Source organism: Bufo gargarizans, chromosome 5 (assembly GCF_014858855.1).
Source record: "Bufo gargarizans isolate SCDJY-AF-19 chromosome 5, ASM1485885v1, whole genome shotgun sequence".
In the NCBI taxonomy this organism is placed as follows: Eukaryota; Metazoa; Chordata; class Amphibia; order Anura; family Bufonidae; genus Bufo; species Bufo gargarizans.
Window position 1 is genome coordinate 295,064,278 of NC_058084.1, and position 23,236 is coordinate 295,087,513.

The following is a 23,236-nucleotide window of genomic DNA, read 5'->3' on the forward strand; positions in this document are numbered from 1 at the left end:
CACCAACATGACCAGTGCCTATAACGCCGTTCTCAGCGTTACTATCCCACTTCTATGCCTCCTTGAAAAAACACTGCTGGTGATGATGGAAGAGTATGTGACACTGGAGGAGGAAGAGGGATCATTTAATTAGGGTTTCCGGCCAGTCATTCACAAGTGGCTCCGAGGGTGGGTTTCCGCACCTACAAATGCCAGGTACACAATTGTCCAGCCAGGGCACAGTTCTGGAGGATGATGAGGTGGAGGATGAGGAGGAGGAGATGGAGGAGGAGGAACCAAGTTCACAGCAGCGTGGCACCCAAACCAGCTCATGGCCATCACTGGTGCGTGGCTGGGGGAATACAGAGGACACAGACTATACACCTCCCACAGAGGGCAGCTTTTCGTTGCCTCTGGGCAGCCTGGCACACATGAGCGATTACAAGCTGCAGTGTCTCCGCAAAGACCGCCGAGTTTACCACATTCTAACTTGTGCTGATTACTGGATGACCACACTGCTGGATCCCCTTTACAAGGACAACGTACCGTCCTTAATTCCGTCACTGGAGCAGCGTGATCGTAAGATGCGCAAGTACAAGCACACGCTGGTACATGCTCTGCTGGTGGCATTTGCACCTGACAGCAGGGCTACAGTGGAAGCACAAGGTGAAGGCAGAGGAAGAGGACCTCAGAAAGCAGGGTTAGCATGGACGAAATGTGGAAAAGCTTTGTCAGTATGCCACAACAACCAGCACTACCAGCTTATATGGTAGTGCTTAGCAGGAGGCAGCATTTCAGCAACATGGTGGAGCAGTATGTGTGCATACGCCTGCACATACTGAATGATGGGTCTGCCACCTTCAACTTCTGGGTCTCCAAATTGGGCATATGGCCTGAGCTTGCACTTTACGACTTGGAGATGCTGGCCTGCCCTGCAGCCAGTGTATTGTCTGAACGTTTGTTTAGCACGGCTGGAGGTGGTTAAAACAGGTTATATATCCTAATGTTTTGGGGTGTACCATAATTTAAAAAATAAAAAATAAAACCAAAAAGAAGTGTAGGCTACCTCCTCATCTTCTACCGCCGCTTACACCACCTCCTCCACCTCCTACTCCATATGGACCACGTCCTCCAAGATCAAGATTATTATTTTCTATTTTTACATATTTTTGTTATTTTAAGTCATTTCCCTATCCACATTTGTTTGCAGAGCACTTGCCATGCTCTTAACCACATTTTGATGCCATTTGCAGCCCTCTAGCCCTTTCCATGACTTTTTTACAGTCATTTTAGTGCTCAAAAGTTCGGGTCCCCAATTGACTTCAATGGGGTTCGGGTTCGGGGTCAAGTTTGGGTCAAGTTTGGGTCCCGAATTCGCATTCAGCGTACAGAAACATACAAGTATGTAGCTGGAGGTAGATTACACGATCATTTGATATAAATTATACAGCAGGCCAGTGTACTACAATCCCCCAAAATTATGCATTCAGCAAACAGAAAATAACAAGTAAGTATGTGACTGGAGGAACATTACACAGTCATTGGATATCAATTTTACAGCAGGCCAGTGTACTACATCCCCCAAAAATGATGCATTCAGCGTACAAAAAAACAACAACAAGTAAGTGTGTGGTTAGAGGTAGATAACATGGTCATTGGATATCAATTTTATAGCAAGCCAGTGTATTACAGGCCCCAAAAATTATGCATTCACCGTACAGAAAAGATCAAGTGATTATATGGCTGGAGGCCTATTAGATGGTCAATGGATATAAATTTTAATGAAGGCCAGTACAAATATAGGTCAAATGCATATGTTTAAAAGAACTCAAAATATAAAATTGGATTAAAAACATGGCTAACAAATTCCCCCCTCTTGAAAAAACCCTAATGATAATAGTTGAAACACGTTGTTGTCACAGGTATTGAATTCCTCCGAGACTCAAAACATTAGGCATTCAATGGACAGAAAAGCCTTTTATGCCTTTTATGCAGCTGTATTTACCTAAAACATGGACCATTATTTGTTCTGAGTGGTGGCGGATATTTGTGGACTGTCATAAGGAAATTCAATTAAATGTGGTTGACTCGTCACATTTGTTGAATTCTTCCGAGATCCATGCCTCATTCATTTTTTGAAATATGAGGTAGTCCACACTGTCGTGAGCTAGGCGAGTGCGCTTATCGGTCATAAACAACCCTGCTGCACTGAACGTCCTTTCGGACAGTACACTCGACGAGGGGCAAGCCAACAGTTCCATGACAAATTGTGCCAGCTCTGGCCACAGGTCAAGCCTCCAAACCCTGTAGTCCAGGGATTCCTTGCTTCTCAGAGTATCCAAATCGGCCGTTAACCCGATGTAGTTTGACACCTGTCGGTCTAGGCGTTCCCTGAGGCTGGATACAGCTGTCGATGGGTTGGCTGCAAGAATGATATCATATCCAAAGTGACCCTCACATCTTCAAACTGCCCTCTTTTTGCATGCGTTTTTAGATGGGTACCCGCAACTGTTTCTCTGGGAGTGGAAATTCATCTGCCAGTGCCTGCGAAAGCAGAATGCAGCATTACTTGAAGCAAGGCCTGGAGGTGCTGCATTCTCACAGCCCTCTTTGGTTCTGGTAACATGTCCACCATTTTGTGTTTGTACCGGGGGTCTAAGTACGTTAACACCCAGTACAGGTCCTTGACCTTTATGCTTTTTATACGGGTGTCCCTCTTCAAGCAATGGAGTGTGAAGGCCCCCATTTGCACTAAACTGGAAGCGGTGTAGTGGCCTGGCTCGTGCTCATCGCCCAGGATAATGTCATCCTCGGTGTCCCCCCAGCCACGGACAACAGCAGGGATCCCAGAAACGTTTAAAGCATGCTCTTCTTGCTCCTTCTCCACCTCGGCACCATACTCCTCTGACTCCTCTTTAGACTCCTGTTGACTTGTCTCAGATGGGGTAGCTCCCCTGGGAATTCATCCAGCATTGCAACTTTGTCATCTTCCTGCTCCTCGAAGGCTTGATCAATGACACAATGTAAGGCATGCTCCAGGAAAAGTCTGCATGCGTCGCACATCCACAGCCACTCTCAGGGTGAAAAAAAAAGCTCCCTAGAACATGTCCTGCCGCAGTGTTCGTATAGAAGAAGAGGCAGGCCTCCATGCTATCTGTGGTTGTAGCACCAAATCCACACACATGTCACGAGTTCCATGCTTGACGGGCGTCAGAAGGTTCACCCAGTGGGCAGTAAAAGTTATGTACCTTCCCTGCCGTGTTTGGTAGACCAAGTGTCTGTAGTCAGATTTATCTTGGCACTGACACTGTGTGCCAGAGATACATTAATTTGCCGCTGAACGTGGATGCCCTTCTTGGAGAAATGTTTCCTTCCGGGGACCTGCCATTGCGGTGTGCCAGTGGCCACAAATTTTCTAAAGGCCTCCGAGTCCACCAGTTTATATGGCAGTAGTTGGTGGGCTAACAGTTCCGACAAGTCAGCGGTGAGCCGTTGGGCAAGAGGGTTATCCGGCGTCATCATCTTTTTACACTCGAACGGAAGCCTGCCTTGTGCCAGATGAACGTGACAACGGCATGGTGGAAGGTGAGCTGGAGGACAAATGGAAGCAGAGCGGAGAAACAGAAAAAGAAGAAGCAGGACATGGAGTGCCGGGAGTGTGGGTTCTGATGGTGTTGCTCCCACTGGGCTCAGTGATGGGAGGCCAGGTGCCTTCTTAAGGCGGTTGGTCGTCCCTAGGTGAGTGTTGGGCTTACCGCGACTTATGAGTTGACAGCATAGGCTGCAGATGTTAGCACAATTGTCAGCAGTGGACACATTAAAAAAAGCCCACACTGCGGAGCCATGTGTCGGTGTCCTGGGAGCGCCAGACGTGACCGTGCATGGTGGGTGGCTCATTCCAGATACATTAGCAGTCTGCTTTTTGCCTCATGTGCTCTGTAAGTTCTGCCTGCTTCTCCTCCCTATCTGCTGCTCCGTCTCTCCCTCTAAACTCCCCTCCTCTTCCTCTCTTTTGGGCACCCATGTGACATCCATCAACATGTCATCTTTGTCACCTTCACTAGTACTGACATTATAGATCTCAGAGTAGGCAGCAACAGTGGGGTCCACCTTCCTTGGGCTGTTCTGGGTTCTGTTGTCAAACTGCTGGGTGGCGACCGTTGATACCTCCTCTTCCTGATCCAATGCCAAGAATGGCTGTTCATCGGTAAGGTCTTGGAATCGATGGGAAAATAATTCCTCTGACTAGAGCGGAGGGGATATGGTAGTGGTGATAGTGTCTTTGGGGGTGCACACAGCAGAGAGTGAAGAGGGTGCAGATAGAGAGGATGAGGAGGGTGCAGAAGCGAAAGGCTGAGTGAGCCACTCAACCAAGTCTGGTGCGTTCTTTGACGTAATCGCACGCACCTTCTGCAACTTCCCGCTTAGGTTTTGGCCTGGTGCACCTGCCCGACCCTACCACCCCTACGGTATGGCCTGCCTCTTCCTCTGCCTGTCATTTTCAAAATAACCCTGTGACAAAAGTCCCTATAGAAGAGCAGTTTTTGTGGAAGAAGGTATATCACACCCCTGCCTCAATCTGATTTTTGGAGGGGGCAACTGGTATATCACAGCAGTAGAAATTATTTGTTCCAATAGCGTTTGTCACTCTGTGTAGCTGAGGTAATGCAACAAAACTGCAAACAAATCTTGCACTACCTAATGCACTATATAGAAAATGTATTATTGGTATATCACACCCCTGCTTCAATCAGTTGTTTTTTTTTTGGGGGGGGGACTGGTATATCACAACAGTAGAAATTATTTGTTCCAATAGCGCTTGTCACTCTGTGTAGCTGAGGTAACGCAACAAAACTGCAAACAAATCCTGCACTACCTAATGCACTATATAGAAAGTATTTTTATTGTTATATCACACCCCTGCTTCAATCAGTTTTTTGGGGAGGGCAACTGGTATATCACACCAGTAGAAATAATTTGTTCCAATAGCGTCTGTCACCCTGTGTAGCTGTGGTAATGCGACAAAATTGCGAACAAATACTGCACTACCTAAATGCACTCTATAGAAAGTATATTATTGGTATATAACACCCTTGCTTCAATCAGTTTTTTTGTGGGGTCAACTGGTATATCGCACCAGTAGAAATTATTTGTTCCAATACCGTCTGTGTGTAGCTGCAGTAACGCAGTAAAACCACTAAGAAATGCTGCACTACCCAAATGCACTATATAGAAAGTATATTATTTGTTTACAACACCCCTGCTTCAATCAGTTTTTTGGAGGGCAACTGGTATATCACACCAACAAATTATTTGTTCCAATAGCGTTTGTCTCTCTGTGTAGCAACGGTAACGCAGCAAAACCTCAAAAAAAGCTGCACTACCCAAATGCACTATTTAGAAAGTATATGTCACGACCCTTGGATATGGTCGTGACTCTTAGAGCCGCATGCAGTTGCCAGCGGCCAGGTTGGTTGTTTACCACAGGTGAGGGCTGTTAGTTGGTAGCCTCACGTGTGGTTGCCGCTGGCAACGTGGTGTTGTTGGCAGTGTAGTAACCTGAGCTTGTTGCTAGGCGGCTCACTGTCAATGCATGCAGTTGCCTCTGGCAACGTGTGTTTATATGTGTGCACATTCCCTGTTTGATGAGCACAGGGTTTGAGTTGTATGCACTTCCCCTTTAAGTTGATGTCTTCCCTTCCCTGGTGTTGGAAGGGTTAACTTCCTTCCTAGTGTGTGTGCACTAGGTGTGTCTAGTAAGGTGTGGTGGGTGTGACCTCAGGCCTCCTTATATGTTGGTGTGTTGGAGTCTGAAGGTCAGACTTGGTGTGGAGCTCTGCTCCTGGGCTGTTTGTGATCCTGTCTGTGTGAGTCACCCTTATTTATTATTCTGTTTCCTTTGCTGTGTCTGTTGTCCCCTCCGGTGTGTTTGTCATTCCTCCCCCCACCTGCTGTATGTAGTTATGGTGTGGGTTTTGTCTGGAGGTTTGATTGTGGTGTGTGACGGCTCCGGAAGGGGCGTGCTTTCCCGGAGAAGTTAAGCGAAGGCAAGACCGTGGGTTTCCCAGCCTGGAGCCTCTTTCCATCTTGGCTGCGGCAGGTAAGAGTAGATAACATTGTTATTTTGCTTTGTGACTTACCTGCCGTACTGCTTCACCCATAGTCTTGCATCCTGTCAGCTACTGGGCCTCTGGAGACGCCTGTCATCCGTGTCGTGGATGCACAGGCATTCTCTGCCCTGTCATCAGGCCTAGGGCGCAGCAGGGATAGCAGGGTCCTAGGTTGGTGAGCATGAGCCCCCTTACCTTATTAGGCGGCTCATGTGCTAGGAGTCTAGAGAGAGTGTTTAGGGTTACGTTAGGAGGTGACATGCTCCCTGTTCCCTGCTATCTGGCGTTGCAGCCTCAGCTATTGCATGGTGGGGGGTTTTCCCCACTCCCCGCCGTGACAGTATATTATTGGTATATAACACCCCTGCCTCAATCAGTTTTTTTGGGGGGCAACTGGTATATCAAACCAGTAGAAATGATTTGTTCCAATAGCGTTTGGCACTCTGTGTAGCTGCATTATTGCAGAAGAACAGCACACAACTGCTGCACAATACAAATGCACTATAATATACTTTCTATGTTAGAAAGTATATTATAAGTATATCACACCCCTCAGTAAGTAACACCTATCAATAGCACACCTATACCAGTCCTTAAAATAACTTTTGTGGCCCTAGCGTTTGGTGTCCCTAACTGTCTGTCCCTGCTCCTGACAGCAACTTCTCCCTACATTGGCAAAAGACTGAATATAAAATGGTGGCCAGATCGGGTTTATTTATAAGGTAGGGGGTATGTCCATGTGCTGAAATGTTTCAATTGGCTGTCCTGTACCACCTGATGGATTTGTCATGGGTCAAAGTTCTTTACAATGTAAAAGAATATGGCACCGGCGGACATCGCAATATGTTCGCCAGTTCAGCAAAGCGCGAACAAGCAAAGTTCACCGCAAAACGACCACTGGTCGAACCGCAAGGCCTTCTCTAGTAATGAACACTCATAACACAATAGGTACATGGCCTTAGATAACAATTTGATCTATTTTTACCTTATCAACTATGTTGGCCAAATTTGGAGAAACCAACAGATTGTCTTCTCTGGGCAATGAATTATAGATGAAAAGTATGAATTATCTTTCTACTGGTTTGAGAGTGTGCCATATACCCGTTAGTAAGGTATTTCTCATCAATTCAGTTTTATGCTTCTCTTCATTACCATATCCCTTACATTTCCTATCTAGCTTTTATTTGGCAACAATATTAAAGGGGAGCTAAACCCTGAGTAAAAAAAAAAATATGCATTTAACCCATAGTGCACACACAGCTATTTCTGCAACTCTTCATTCATCTTCAGCCACAGAACGGCTAGATGAATGTAAATACATGTCAAACACACATACTAAACAGGAAGTTCAGGAAGGGGGCAGGGCTTAACCACACAGAAATGTGTGCAGATCAATGTGCCTGCTCTGCAATAGGAGTCCCTGCCATTGGTCCCTACAGCTACTTTCTCTCCCACTCCCTGTAGATCTATCATCTGCCTCCCAACCTTTTCAATTTGCCATTCCACTCCATCAATTTAATTTCACCTAATTTACTTATTGAGACAGAGCTCAGCAGCGCAGAGAAGTAGCGAAGGACCTATAAGGACCTGTGTGATGTCAATATTTGGGTGGAGCTCCTGTGCTGTGTGTATGAGGGGATAGTAGGTTCCATGTATAGGTTGTCAAATACTCGTAATTGTATTTAATTACTTATGCTTACTCCCTGTAATGTTCTCAGTGTAAAAAAAAAAATCTTGAAATGCTGGGATTTGACCACTCCACGTAAGGGCCATTGATGCCCCATAATAAGATCTGTCCTCTTAAAACCCTCTCCCTATAATGTCCACTGATGACTCCTAATAATAGTCTGTACATGCTGGAAGTTGTAGTTCTCTTTTCTTACCCCTATTCCTGCAATGTCCACTAATGTCTGATAGGAACAGCCTTACACGCTAGAATTTCTTAATTTTTTTCGTGTAAAACTTAGTTTCTCAAGAAAATTGTCCAAAATAATAATTGCTACAATAATGCATAGCACAAGTATCACAAAGTACTATGTCTTTGCATTTAAAGAAAATAATAATAATATTTAATACAAGATAAAGCATTAAATTGTAGTATGATCCATTTTAATGCTGCATTTGCACTTTGCTTAAACTTCTTAAATTGTAATTTAGAAAATTATTAAATTATACTGAATCTCTAATAGAATGATTGCTGTAGAATGATCAAACACTTGTTTCAAACTTCATCATGTTCATTCATTAATATAAAAAATAATTATTGAGGAAACTGTACATGATATAGTGGATTTGGGGATTTTTTTTGCAACTTGACCAAATTTGCAGAAAGCCTAATCTAGAATAATTTATTCAGAAAAAAATGCTGTTGTTACAAAGCACAAATCAAAGGGGAATTTACAAGCTACTTCAGTACTGTACAGCTTAGCATAATCATGAATATGCCAAGGGATATTAAGCATATTTGTTTGTACAATATTAGTTTTGAAGATGCCACATAAATGGAAGTAATTTAAACAAACTTTTCAAAATGTACAATTTAAAAAGTAATCTATCAAACTAATTTGTTTTTAGGTGGGGCTACTTATTGCAGGCCACTCATTAAACAATTTGAATTGACTTAGAAGCTAGTATTTTTAATCAATAATATGATATTGCTTGCTTTAGTTAATATATTTTGTTGAAGAACCAGAATAGCCCAAACACTTCTGTGTTTTTTTCAATTTTCTGAGTACAATCAGAGCCATTTTGTCAATGTGCAGTCTGACACCAATAACTAACTAGAGGATTAGCCAAAAAAGTGCTTTGTTTTTATCTTGTGGTTTTTCTTGTGGATCTGCAGCAAATCCGCCAATTCCGACAATATTCTTCTGAGTTTCATGGAGAACGTGACCTCCCTATTGAAGTCAGGAAGGATCTTCTCCATGGAATCTGCTTGTGATCTGCAAAAAATTTACATGTTCCACACTGTGTACAGCTAGTCTAACAATCCAGACTTTGATTTTAACTTTAACTTAGATAGGATTTTGGGAGTGCAGTCATATTGTTTGTCACCTCTGTACTGGCTTTTTAGAAACAGACAACTGTATATACATACATATATATATATATATATATATATATATATATATATATATATATATATATATATTACAAAATGCTCTTAAAAGGGAATGTGTAATCAGAAAATGACCTATTGTTTAAATCACATTTTTATGTTACACATATTTTTAAATCATTTTTGCTAATGTTATTTTTAATTTTCTATTTAAATATATATATATATATATATATATATATGTGTACACAAAAAAAACAAAACATAAATCTGGCCACTGAACCTAGTATTAGGCTTCACTTCTTGATCTGTACAAATCACTTTACTGTAGTTACCTTCTTATTCGCTATTCCAATCCTGCCTATAATGATATTGTCTCTGTGTATAAATAAGACAGGATCTTCCATTCACAAAAGGTGATTGTCAAAGCTTATCTATTCTTTCCTTATACAATGACCTCTACACAGGTCACAGACCAGGGGCGTAACTAGAAGTGACTGGGCCCCACAGCAAATATTTGTAAGGGCCCCCTTAGCGCGCTTTGCATCTCCCTCCTCCTGTGTAAACCCCACTCCTTTGGCACAGTGTAGCGGTATACTGTATATTGTGTGGCACAGTGTAGCGGTATACTGTATATTGTGTGGCACAGTGTAGAGGTATACTGTATATTGTGTGGCACAGTGTAGCGGTATACTGTATATTGTGTGGCACAGTGTAGCGGTATACTGTATATTGTGTGGCACAGTGTAGAGGTATATTGTGAGGCACAGTGTAGAGGTATACTGTATATTGTGAGGCATAGTGTAGAGGTATACTGTATATTGTGTGGCACAGTGTAGAGGTATATTGTGAGGCACAGTGTAGAGGTATACTGTATATTGTGTGGCACAGTGTAGCGGTATACTGTATATTGTGGGGCACAGTGTAGAGGTATACTGTATATTGTGTGGCACAGTGTAGCGGTATACTGTATATTGTGGGGCACAGTGTAGCAGTATACTGTACATTGTGGGGCACAATATAGAGGTATACTGTACATTGTGGGGCACAGTGTAGGCTATATGTGTATAACATAAACATATTTCATATGAACACTTACAGTTACTTGGCCCTTGGGGATCTCGGACACCACTTCCACACTTTGGCCGGGGCTCGGCGGAGCTGATGTTGTGTTTTATCCTAATGAGAAAGATTTCATAATAAGGATTTGGAGAAGGGGCAGAGGGGTCACAGATCAGGGAGAGGCTGGTGCTGCTACTAGGGGGTCATAACATGGGGGAGTAATAAAGCCCACCATAATGCCCACCCAGTTGTAATAATTCGCCTTATAATGTGACAGTGCAAAAATACCCCCTTGTAATGCCCCCAGTTGAGCTAATGTCCCCATAGTGCCCCCATAATGTGCCAGTATAAAATATCCCTATATAGTGCCCACAGTAAATTCCCCCATAGTGCTCCTCTCCCCCTTCCTGCTAGTGCCCCCCATAATGTACCAGTATAAAATGCCCCATATATAGTGCCCCAGTAGATGCCCCTCAGTGTCCGGCCTCTGATAGGCTGCCGGCCTAGTGTCCCCCATAATGCCCCCCAATAATGTGCCAGTAAGTGTCCCCATAGATGCCCCCCATCATGTGCCAGTATCAAGTGCCTCTCCCCCCCCACATGTCCCAGTATTATAGTGCCATCTCCCCCCATGTGCCAGTATCAAGTGCCTCTCTCCTTCCCACCCCCAATGTGCCAGTATCATAGTGCCAAACCCCCCCATGTGCCAGTATCAAGTGCCTCTCTCTTCCCCCCCATGTCCCATTATCATAGTGCCATCTTCCCCCCAAAAAAGTGCCAGTATTAAGTGCCTCTCCCCCCCCCATGTGCCAGTATCATAGTGCCAACCCCCCCCACATGCCAGTATCAAGTGCCTCTCTCCTCCCCCCCATGTCCCAGTATCATAGTGCCATCTCCCCCCCCCCACAAAAAAGTGCCAATATCAAGTGCCTCTCTCCCTCCCCCTCCCCATGTGCCAGTATCAGGTTCCTCTCTTCCCCCCCCATGTGCCAGTATCAAGTGCCAACCCCCCCTCTCCCCTCCAGGTGCCAGTATCAGGTGCCTCTCCCCCCCATGTCCCAGTATCATAGTGCCATCTCCCCCCCCCCACAAAAAAAGTGCCAGTATCAAGTGCCTCTCTCCCTCCCCCCCACCCCATATGCCAGTATCAGGTGCCAACCCCTCTCCCCCCCATGTGCCATAATCAGGTGCCAACCCCCCCTCCCCCCAGGTGCCAGTATCAGGTGCCACTCTCCCCCCCCCCATATGCCAGTATCAGGTGCCACTCTCCCCCCCCCATATGCCAGTATCAGGTGCCAACCCCTCTCCCCCCCATGTGCCAGTATCAGGTGCCTCTTCCCCCCCCCCATGTGCCAGTATCAGGTGCCAACCCCCCTCCCCCCCAGGTGCCAGTATCAGGTGCCAACCCCCCTCCCCCATGTGCCAGTATCAGGTGCCACTGCCAGTATCAGGTGCCTCCCGCTCACCCATGGCAGTAACAGTCGGGTATTAAAAAAAAAATAATAAACACTTCTACTTACCTCCATGTCAGCGATGCGATGCAGCCTCTTCCTGTGTCCCGCCCTGTATGTCCTTATATGGAGTCAGTGCTTGTATTTGAGAAAAGATTCTGCTGGGATTCGAACCCACGACCTTCTGCTTCAAAGGCAAAGCAGCTAACCACTAGACCATACCAGCTGCCTTGTGGCTGACTGAAAAAATATGAGACTTCTACTGTTATAGCTGGCTAAGTGTACATCTATACACATGACAGCTGCTCATATATAGAGATATAGCAGAGCTGAATGTGCTGAGACAGCTGTCATATACAGATATAGCAGTATCTCAGATATATCTCTATATGACAGCTGTTCCAGCACACTCAGCTCTGCTATATCTCTATATATGATAGCTGCCCCAGCAAACCCAGCTCTGCTACATCTATGCATATGACAGCTGCCCAAACACACCCAGCACTGCTATATCTCTATATGACAGCTGTCCCAGCACACTTAGCTCTGCTATATCTTTAGATATGATAGCTGCTCCAGCACACCCAGCTCTGCTACATCTATATATCTCTACGTATTGCTATACAGTAGATAGATATATAGAGATATAGCAGAGCTGAGTGTGCTGGGGCAGCTGTCATGTGTATAGATGTAGCAGAGCTGGCTGTGTTTCGGCAGCTGTCATGTGTATAGATGTAGTAGAGCTGGGTTTGCTGTGGCAGTTGTCATATATAGAGATATAGTAGAGCTGAGTGTGCTGGTGCAGCTGTCATGTGTATAGATGTAGCAGAGCTGGGTGTGTTTGGGCATCTGTCATGTATAGATGTAGTAGAGCTGGGTTTGCTAGGGCAGCTGTCATATATAGAGATATAGCAGAGCTGAGTGTGCTGGTGCAGCTGTCATGTGTATAGATGTAGCAGAGCTGGGTGTGTTTAGGCATCTGTCATGTGTATAGATGTAGTAGAGCTGGGTTTGCTGGGGCAGCTGTCATATATAGAGATATAGCAAAGCTGAGTGTGCTGGGACAGCTGTCATATAGAGATATAGCAGTGCTGGTGTGTTGGGGGCAGCTGTCATGTGTATAGATGTAGCAGAGCTGGCTGTGTTTCGGCAGCTGTCATGTGTATAGATGTAGCAGAGCTGGGTTTGCTGGGGCAGCTGTCATATATAGAGATATAGCAGAGCTGAGTGTGCAGGGACAGCTGTCATATACAGATATAGCAGTGCTAGGTGTGTTTGGGCAGCTGTCATGTGTATAGATGTAGTTTTTTTTTTTTCCAATCAGTTGTAATGCAGACTTTATGGCTGTGAGGGTAAATGCTTTGCCACTGATTCACTGATAGATTGGAGGTTGTGGGTTTGAATCCCAGACCAGGAGACTTTAGCAGACAGTGGGGGGCACTAGCACTATATATGGGGCATTTTATACTGGTACATTATGGGGGGCACTAGCAGGAAGGGGGAGAGGAGCACTATGGGGGAATTTACTGTGGGCACTATATAGGGGTATTTTATACTGGCACTATGGGGACATTAGCTCAACTGGGGGCATTACAAGGGGGTATTTTTGCACTGTCACATTATAAGGCGAATTATTACAACTGGGTGGGCATGCTGTGAAGGGGCCCTGAACACGATATTTAACTAACTTGAAAATAAACTGTCACACACGCTGCCGGGGCGCCGGGCCCCGAAGCAGCTGCTTCCCCTGCTTCCCCAGTAGTTACGCCACTGTCACAGAGCATGCCTAGAAAAGTCTCCCATAGAAATCAATGAGGTTCCCTCCTGACCATTGTGTCTATGGACCATGAGGCTGTCATAAAGCAATTTTCTAAAGCCCCTTTCACAAGAACGAGTTTCACACATTGGACTCACAGCATGTGTCAGAAAGAGCACCTGTCCTGACCTCCAAGCACTAACTGGGTCGCATAGAATCATATTGACAACTCACGCTTCATGGAACCAAAATATGCATACGTCCTATTATCCGTTCTGCAGTGAATATACATTGTTATATATTTTTTGGGTGTATTAATAGGAAAAAAAAAAACGTCTTATTTGGCATTCTGCAGTGAAGTTACATTGAACTACAGCGATTTCCGAGGTGTATCAAGAGGAACTATATGTATGTCCTATTAGCCGTTCTGCGGTGAATTTACATTATTTATACATTTTTTGGGGGGGTGTATTAATAGGAAAAAAAAAAATGTCTTATTTGCTGTTCTGCGGTGAAGTTACATTGTACTAAATACATTTTCGGGGTGCATTAATAGGAAATATACGTATGTCCTAATAGCAGTAATTTTAATGTAATTCTTTTATTTTACAGTATTTCCGACAGACAAGTGACAGGCCCTTCAAAGGGAACGGGCAGTGTTCCAAAATGTTTCTGTCACATGCAGAAGTAGCAGCAGAAGAAGGGGGTGTGGCAGCAGGAGTCGCAGCGAGAGGCCTGAGCTCCCAGTGTCATCTAGCGGTCATGTCTTGACCAGTAACCCAGCAGTGCTTGAATGGTTGACTTGGTTTTCGACTTTGTCGCAAGTGATATCAGAAACCCCCAGCCAAGAGTCGTTGGTTCCTCTGACACAACACTTAGTTGGCATGGCCCGGGAGCAGGCCCTGTGCCCCCAACTGTCCTCAACCTGCCTCTGTCATTTTCTGTTCCCTCAGCGCGAGAAGTATTGATAAGAGTCATGTGGGAGCTGGTGTTGCGAGCGGTCAAGCTCCTGGCCCTGAGATAGTTGAGGCCGACATCAATGACGTGCAGACAGTAGTGAATGATGGCATAGCCGATCGCACTTGGGAGCCGGGTGAAGAATGGGCTTCATCATCATCAGGAGAAGAGGGTGGCAGCTTGCGCGTGGTGGCAGCAGTGGGAGGTCGGGAGCCAAACATGCCCGTGATAGACCTCCCGCCTTTCAGCGGCCAACCTGCCTGGAAAGTAGTTGTGCAGGGGTTCACGGAGGCAGCAGTATCAGGCAGCCAGCAAGGAGTGTTGGAGGGATAATGCCATACTCGGTAGTGTGGAAATTTATTGTTCAGCCGCCGGAGGAGGTGAACATGGTGATTTGCATAATTTGTGGGCAGAAGGTGAAGTGTGGCCAGCCTGCCAATGTTCGCACCACTGCCCAGCGTCAACATATGCAGCATCATTATAAAGTGGTCTGGGAGAACTGTGGCTCCGATGTGGTGGTCAAGCCTGCCACAGCAACCGCTGCACCACCAAGTGGCACGCACCCTATTTGATGCAGTCAAGGCTCTACCTACCACCGTAGCCAAAGGGAGCTATCTGTCCTTGCCATAATCTACTGTCCCTGATGCTCCTGCTCCTTGTCCTCCTACTCCTCACTAGTCATTTAATCAGTAATTGATCACCAAAGAGATTGCCAAGAGACAACAGTAAGTGTGCAATCATCCAACGGCGCATAAGCTAAACATGCTCCTGGCCAAGTTGCTGGTGAAGAAGTCCCTCCCTTTCCAAGTGGTGGACTCTGCACCTTTCAGAAAACTCATGGCTTGGGCTGAGCTGGGGTGGAGAGTCCCAAGCCATAATTTCTTCATGAAAAAGGCAGTACCAGCCCTGCACACATATGAAGAACAGAAGGTAGGCCAGTTTTGAGCCTGTCGGTGTCTGCCAAAGTGCACGGCAGCGCCGTGTGAAGCTGCAGCTATGGTCAAGGACAATATATATCCTTTATGGCTACTGAAGTTTTCACCCTATCTGCAAGACTTATTGAAAATGGCCAGGAAACTTTACATACACCACAAAGCACACCCTCCTTGAGCTGCAGTGGCAGAGCGGTGTCCCAAACAGCAATTTTTTAACTTGTTCAAATTCCACCCTCCATATGTTTGACCGATTATATGAACAGAGAAGGGCCATAAACAATTTCTTGATGATGCAGGCAGACAGAGGTACTCCCCTGTGTAACTGCAATGTTACTCTGTACTGCTGCAGACGCCGGGAGGCTATCGGATGCCATATGCACATGAAAATACAGTTTTCACAGATTGCATCGTTATATATCTGCAGTCTTCATATACATACTGGGCCCATATATATATATATATATATATATATATTTATATATATATACGTCATCTGAGATACATGTGAAGCATTACTAAGTCTCTCTAAGTACCGGACCCCGGCAACACAATCTGCATTGGACATATACTACAGACACGTTCCCTTGCATGTCACAATCTATAATGCCATCCGTAATCAGGTAGCTGCCACTATAGGAAGATATTGGGTGTATTACCCATGTCCGTAATGCGCAAATAGACAATTATCTATCAATGTTATATATTGCCAATTTAAATATCATTTAGATATTAAGGCACTATTTGTACCCCTATCATTCTTTGTGTAATTTGTCCCCTGATGAAATCAAAGACAATAAGGGTGAAACGCGTTGAGAAAGGAAGTCATAAATCAAGATGGCATCTTAATGTTCTTGAATTAAAGGGATATTGATGTTACCAATTTTGGTTGACGCCAAACACTCTGCTAAACTAGAGGATGGGATTTTGTGCTATATGACAATTGACAATGTGCATCTATGACTACAATTAGGAGATAGATTGATCATCACAAAACCTATCTTTGAATCTCTGTTTTAATATTTTTTTTTCTTTTTTCATGGTATATCTGCTTTTAGTTTTTTTTTTTGTGTATCTGTAGTCACTAGGCATCACAATGATGACTTATTAATAGGATAGCATAGACTAGCTATCAGGGACATCCCTAATCAGGGCCATCCGAGGGTACCCAGGAGGTTCCAGTTATGGGATCGCCCCTATCGGGGCGGCTATTCCGTTTATAGACAGGGCATAAATAGCGAGAGGGTCAGCTATAGGGAGAGAGCCCATAGCTTAATATTAGGCCCAACCTCTGGCATGTACTAACCCTAATATCAAGCACCAACCTAGCGCTATTGCTCCATTTTTTGTGTTGCTTATCATCTCGCTCTATGTTGGAGGGTGTTTTGTGTATGTTTGAGAACATTAAAAGCTACGTTATAAGGGTGGTAGCCTGTGAATTAGAGTACTAGATTTTGCCACCTTATATAAATTAATACCTATAGATGGGTTATAGTCTGAACTGTGATACTAACTTCGATGTTAGCCAGTGGCAGCTCCTGTGTGACACCTGCCGTTTGCTCGGGCCCTTTGAGGGGGTTACTTTATTTGTCAGTCACCAGGACTATGGGATGAACAATATCATTCCACTGATTAATGTCCTGGAACAGATACTGCTAAATCTGGCTAGCCAGGGGAAAGGAGATGTGGCACCTAGATCTCATGGCCACATGAGCCCTCTGGGGGCTGAACTAGAAGAGGAGGAGGACATTCGAGCATACGCAATGCGTAGAGAAATGGGTGGTTTTTCCACACAGGTGACAGGAGAGGAGGAGAATGAGGAGCATGAGCAACAGGGTAGCTACAGGGCGATGAGAAAGATAAGGCAAATGACCCATACACACCGTAGCAGTATGCAGTGGAGATGGAGGCAGGGAGTCCCTCTGAGTCACTTGCCCAAATGGCCAGATACATGCTTAGTTGCTTGTGTAGTGACAGCTGAATTGTCACCATTCGGCAGAGGGATGACTTCTGGCTCTCCATCATGTTAGACCCTCGCTACCAGTCCAAAATGGAGCCCTGTTTTCCTCCCGGTGAGAGGGAGGACAAACTGAACTACTATTGAGACATCCTATGAAGTCAGTTGGCTGCTGCCTATGGGCGCCATCGCCCATCCTCACGCAGGTCTGACCGGGGGTCCCCTCTGTGCTCATATATCACTGCCATGGCTGCTGGGGGGTGGGTGGAAGAGCAGCCGCCTACTGAAAAAACTACTCACCAGCAGCAGGTAGACATAGAGCAGAAACTGAACCATCAGGTGGTGGCATACTTGGAGTGCACCCTGCCACCCCACATCAAAGATCCCCTGGACTACTGGGTAGCCAAACTGGATTTGTGGCCGCCACTGGCCAAGTGTGCCCTGGACAAGATTTCCTGCCCGGCCATCAGTGTAGCATCATAGTGGGTGTTTAGTGCGGCAGGGGCCATAGTTACACCAAGGAGAACTCGTCTGTCCACCCAAAATGTGGAGAACTCAGGAGTGGATCAGCCAGGATTTACACACACCAGTGCTTTATGCATCAGACTAGATCATTCATGGTGCCACACAAACTTTGTCAAAAGAGACCTGTTTCCTCTAGCTACCTGCCTCAGCTACTATTCTGGTGCTGCCACCCGCCTGATGCCACACACCTCCTGCCAGGTGCTCCTACTGCCACCCACCATCTTCAGCTGCTACTGGTATTGCATCCCTCCTCCCCACTATGTTACTGGGATACTCTATGGTCTCCTCCTGCTGCTGTCACCTCACTACTCTGTGGTCTCCTCATGTTGCTGCCAACTCAACACTCTGTCATTTGGCTACTCTGTGGTCTCCTAAAGCTGCTGCCACCTCAACACTATGTCACTGGGCCATTCTGTGGTCTTCTTATGCTGCTGCCACTTCACCACTTTGTGGTCTCCTCATGCTGCTGCCACCTCACCACTCTGTGGTCTCCTCATGCTGCTGCCACCTCACCACTCTGTGGTCTCCTCATTCTGCTGCCACTTCACCACTCTGTGGTCTTCTCATGCTGCTGCCACCCCACTACTCTGTGGTCTCCTCATGTTGCTGCCAACTCAACACTCTGTCATTGGGCTACTCTGTGGTCTCATGCTGCTCAGGACCAATTGTAAGATGGACTTTACATAATCTGAATTACAGATGGATTACTGTTTTGACTTTATTTATTGTTTTGTTACTATGTATGTATGCATAGGTTTAAATATGAGTGGGGGGAGGAGCCCATTTTGGGCAGTTCCCTAATCTAATTATCCATTGTGCCTTCGGGTATATATATATATGTCTCTAACTAGTGTAACACATATGCTTGAGAAAGACACTGTGTAGTCGAAACTTCACACGGTTGGTGAATAAACTTTCACAGCTGCCACCTCACACCTACATCACTGGGCCACTCTGTGGTCTCCTCATGCTGCTGCCACCTCACCATTCTGTGGTCTGCTCATGCTGCTACTACCTTAACACTCTGTCATTGGGCTAGGGTTGTTATGATATCAAAATTTTTATTTGATTTTGACACCATAAAAAGTATTGCGATACTCGATACCATTCGATAGCACGCCAAAAAAATAAAACACGAAACGTGCATTTGTATTTTATAGAACGTTCGACAAATAATAGAACAGTCCTATCCTATTTTTGAGGGGGGAAAAGGTGACTAAAAGTCTCTAATCGTTTTGATTTTTTTTTCTGTTACAGCATTTACCGCATAGGAAATTTTAAAAAAATATTTTAATAGTTCACACTTTTTTGGGCGTGGCAATGTAATATATTTTAATATTGTTATATATTATAGTGTTATATAATATTGCAATTTTTTTATTGTTTATACATTTTATATGTAAAATTTGAAAAGAGGGTAATTTAAACTTTTAGTGTTTTGGTGTTTTTTTACTTTTTTTATTTTTGTAACTGTTTATTTAATAACTGTTAGCCCCCTTAGGGGCTAGAACCCTAGACGCACTGTGCCACCAATTGTTATTAATTATAATACTGCTGGAAAGGGGACTGCCTTGTAGCTTTAAATAGTAAGACCCGGTATCGAATTGTTATGGATCTAAAAGTATTGATTGGGTATTGATACTTTGATACCCGATGCAACTCTACATTGGGCCACTCTGTGGTCTTCTCATGCTGCTGCCATCTCAACACTCTGTCATTGGGCCACTCTGTGGTCTCCTCATGCTGCTGCACTTCACCACTATGTCACTAGGCCATTCTGTGGTCTCCTTATGCTGCTGCCACCTCAACACTATGTCATTGGTCCACTCTGTGGTCTTCTCATGTTGCTGCCAACTCAACACTCTGTCACTGGGCCACTCTGTGGTCTCCTCATGCTGCTGCCACTTTACCACTTTGTGGTCTCCTCATGCTGCTGCCACCTCACCACTCTGTGGTCTCCTCATGCTGCTGCCACCTCACCACTCTGTGGTCTCCTCATTCTGCTGCCACTTCAACACTCTGTGGTCTTCTCATGCTGCTGCCACCCACTACTCTGTGGTCTCCTTATGTTGCTGATACCTCACCCCTCTGTTACTGGGCCACTCAGTGGACTTCTTAAGCTGTTCTCACCTTCCCTACTCTATGACTGGACCATTATTTTGCCTTTTTGGCCTGGATGACATAATCATTTATTTGACCCTTCTTCTGAACTGTGTGAAGGAAGGAATAAAATAAACACACAATGGATCCTGTCTATGTAGCAGCTGTAAGGCCTGTATGACATAGTCCCTATTTTGCATCAGGATTTGCTTATGATTTGGTAGCCAAAAGCAGGAGTGTGTACAAAACAAAGAAGACATGCAAATATTCCATTCACATGTCATCCCTGTTTTGGATCCACTCCTGTTTTTTTTTTTTCCGGCCTTAGCAATACTGATGGATTAATAACCAAATACTGACCTTTTGAAGGCAGAAGCTCAACACACAGGATCTGTTTTTGGGGGTTATTGTTCTGACGGATCAAAGGAAGGGCAAAAAAATCTGTAATATCAAATAATAATCAACACAAACTTACTGCTGACACCCTCTCCACTCTGTTAGGGGGCTCTACTTGTATCAGTGTTTAATAGAATAGGTTCTGTAGAAATATATGTGGAATCAGTGGATCAGTGTAAAAGGAGTATGGTTCTTTATACCTGGTGCTAACATTGACCTGTAAGGCTGAGTTCACACTTGAGTTATCTGGTCAGTTTTGGCCACATAACTGCCCAAATAAGTGAAGTGTGCAGTGATTCTCAGAGTGACGCCTGTCATCTGCATGTCATACTGACTCACAGTATTATTATCCCTATGCGTGTTTCTGCAAGGCACAGTGTTCTACACCACTATATAGGCTATCTGCAGCCAGGAAATAGCTTTTTTTTAATGAAATTTGCCATAAATAATTTTGGAAGGCAGTTCAGGACGGGTGCTCTCTATGACACATGCTGAGAGTCCAATGTGTGGAACTCGCTCGTGTGAAAGGAGCCTAAATGCTGTTAAGAACAGCTCAGGCAAGATGATCTCCCCCATACTCATGTTCATGAAATAGAAGAAATTAATCTGCAATCAGAAAATAAAAAAAAAGATTAGAAAAAGTTTGTGAATATTTGTTGCTATCTGTTGCTGTGCTTTAACAGGCAGAAAAAAAAATCTGTGACACATTCCCTTTAATAACAAAGTGTAATAAATGTTTAACCCCTCTCAGGACCCTGCCATTTTTCACCTTAAAGGGGTATTCCCATCTTATGGGTCATCTTTTAATTAAACATTTTTCCCCCAGTAAACATTTTGCCCAATACTTGTCATCATAAAATTCCTACCGTTCTTATTAAAAACAGTTGTTTCCTTTTTCATTGTTGATGCACATTTCCCATGGATACAGCCACCTCTCGCCTGCCGCATCCATGGGCCATGCTTGCGCAGAGTAGCTCCTGTGATCCAGTGGCCGGCCTCTCAAAAAAAATGTGAACGCGCACGTCTCCGGGGGCTCCGGGCAGCCGTGCATGCGCAGATTCTATATTCTTTTGAGTCGCATCTAAAATAGCGAACGCAGCACAAAAGATTATAGATTAGCGTATGCGCGGCCGCCCGAACAGTTCAGAGAAGGCCGTAGGGGGAGAGAATGGTGTCTTACTGGTTACTAGCTAAGGCTACTTTCACACTTGCATTCAGAGCGGATCTGTCTGGTGTCTGCACAGACGGATCCGCTCCTATAATGCAGACGATGGGATCCGTTCTGAACGGATCCGTCTGCATTATAGTTTAGAAAAAATTCTAAGTGTGAAAGTTGCTCAGACGGATACGTCCAGACTTTACATTGAAAGTCAATGGGGGACGGATCAGTTTGAAATTGAGCCATATTGTGTCAACTTCAAACGGATCCGTCCCCATTGACTTACATTGTAAGTCTGGACGGATCCGTTTGCCTCCTCACAGGACAAACGGTGCCAGACTGATGCATTCTGAGCGGATCCGCATCCACTCAGAATGCATTAGGGCAGTACGGATTCAAACGGAACTCACAAGCCTTCAAACGGAACTCACAAGCGGAGCCCCGAACGGCTTTTTTAAAACTTTTTTTTCTTTTTACGATGTTCACCTGAGGTTAGGTCTAGAGTTGAGCGAACACCTGGATGTTCGGGTTCGAGAAGTTCGGCCGAACATCCCGGAAATGTTCGGGTTCGGGATCCGAACCCGATCCGAACTTCGTCCCGAACCCGAACCCCATTGAAGTCAATGGGGACCCGAACTTTTCGGCACTAAAAAGGCTGTAAAACAGCCCAGGAAAGAGCTAGAGGGCTGCAAAAGGCAGCAACATGTAGGTAAATCCCCTGCAAACAAATGTGGATAGGGAAATGAATTAAAATAAAAATTAAATAAATAAAAATTAACCAAAATCAATTGGAGAGAGGTTCCATAGCAGAGAATCTGGCTTCCCGTCACCCACCACTGGAACAGTCCATTCTCAGATATTTAGGCCCCGGCACCCAGGCAGAGGAGAGAGGTCCCGTAACAGAGAATCTGTCTTCATGTCAGCAGAGAATTAGTCTGCATGTCATAGCAGAGAATGAGGCTTCACGTCAGCCACCACTGCAACAGTCCATTGGCATATATTTAGGCCCAGCACCCAGGCAGAGGAGGGAGGTCCCGTAACAGAGAATCTGTCTTCATGTCAGCAGAGAATTAGTCTGCATGTCATAGCAGAGAATGAGGCTTCACGTCAGCCACCACTGCAACAGTCCATTGGCATATATTTAGGCCCAGCACCCAGGCAGAGGAGGGAGGTCCCGTAACAGAGAATCTGTCTTCATGTCAGCAGAGAATTAGTCTGCATGTCATAGCAGAGAATGAGGCTTCACGTCAGCCACCACTGCAACAGTCCATTGGCATATATTTAGGCCCAGCACACACACAGGCAGAGGAGAGAGGTCCCGTAACAGACAATCTGGCTTCATGTCAGCAGAGAATTAGTCTGCATGTCATAGCAGAGAATGAGGCTTCACGTCAGCCACCACTGCAACAGTCCATTGGCATATATTTAGGCCCAGCACACACACAGGCAGAGGAGAGAGGTCCCGTAACAGAGAATCTGTCTTCATGTCAGCAGAGAATTAGTCTGCATGTCATAGCAGAGAATGAGGCTTCACGTCAGCCACCACTGCAACAGTCCATTGGCATATATTTAGGCCCAGCACACACACAGGCAGAGGAGAGAGGTCCCGTAACAGACAATCTGGCTTCATGTCAGCAGAGAATTAGTCTGCATGTCATAGCAGAGAATGAGGCTTCACGTCAGCCACCACTGCAACAGTCCATTGGCATATATTTAGGCCCAGCACACACACAGGCAGAGGAGAGAGGTCCCGTAACAGAGAATCTGTCTTCATGTCAGCAGAGAATCAGTCTG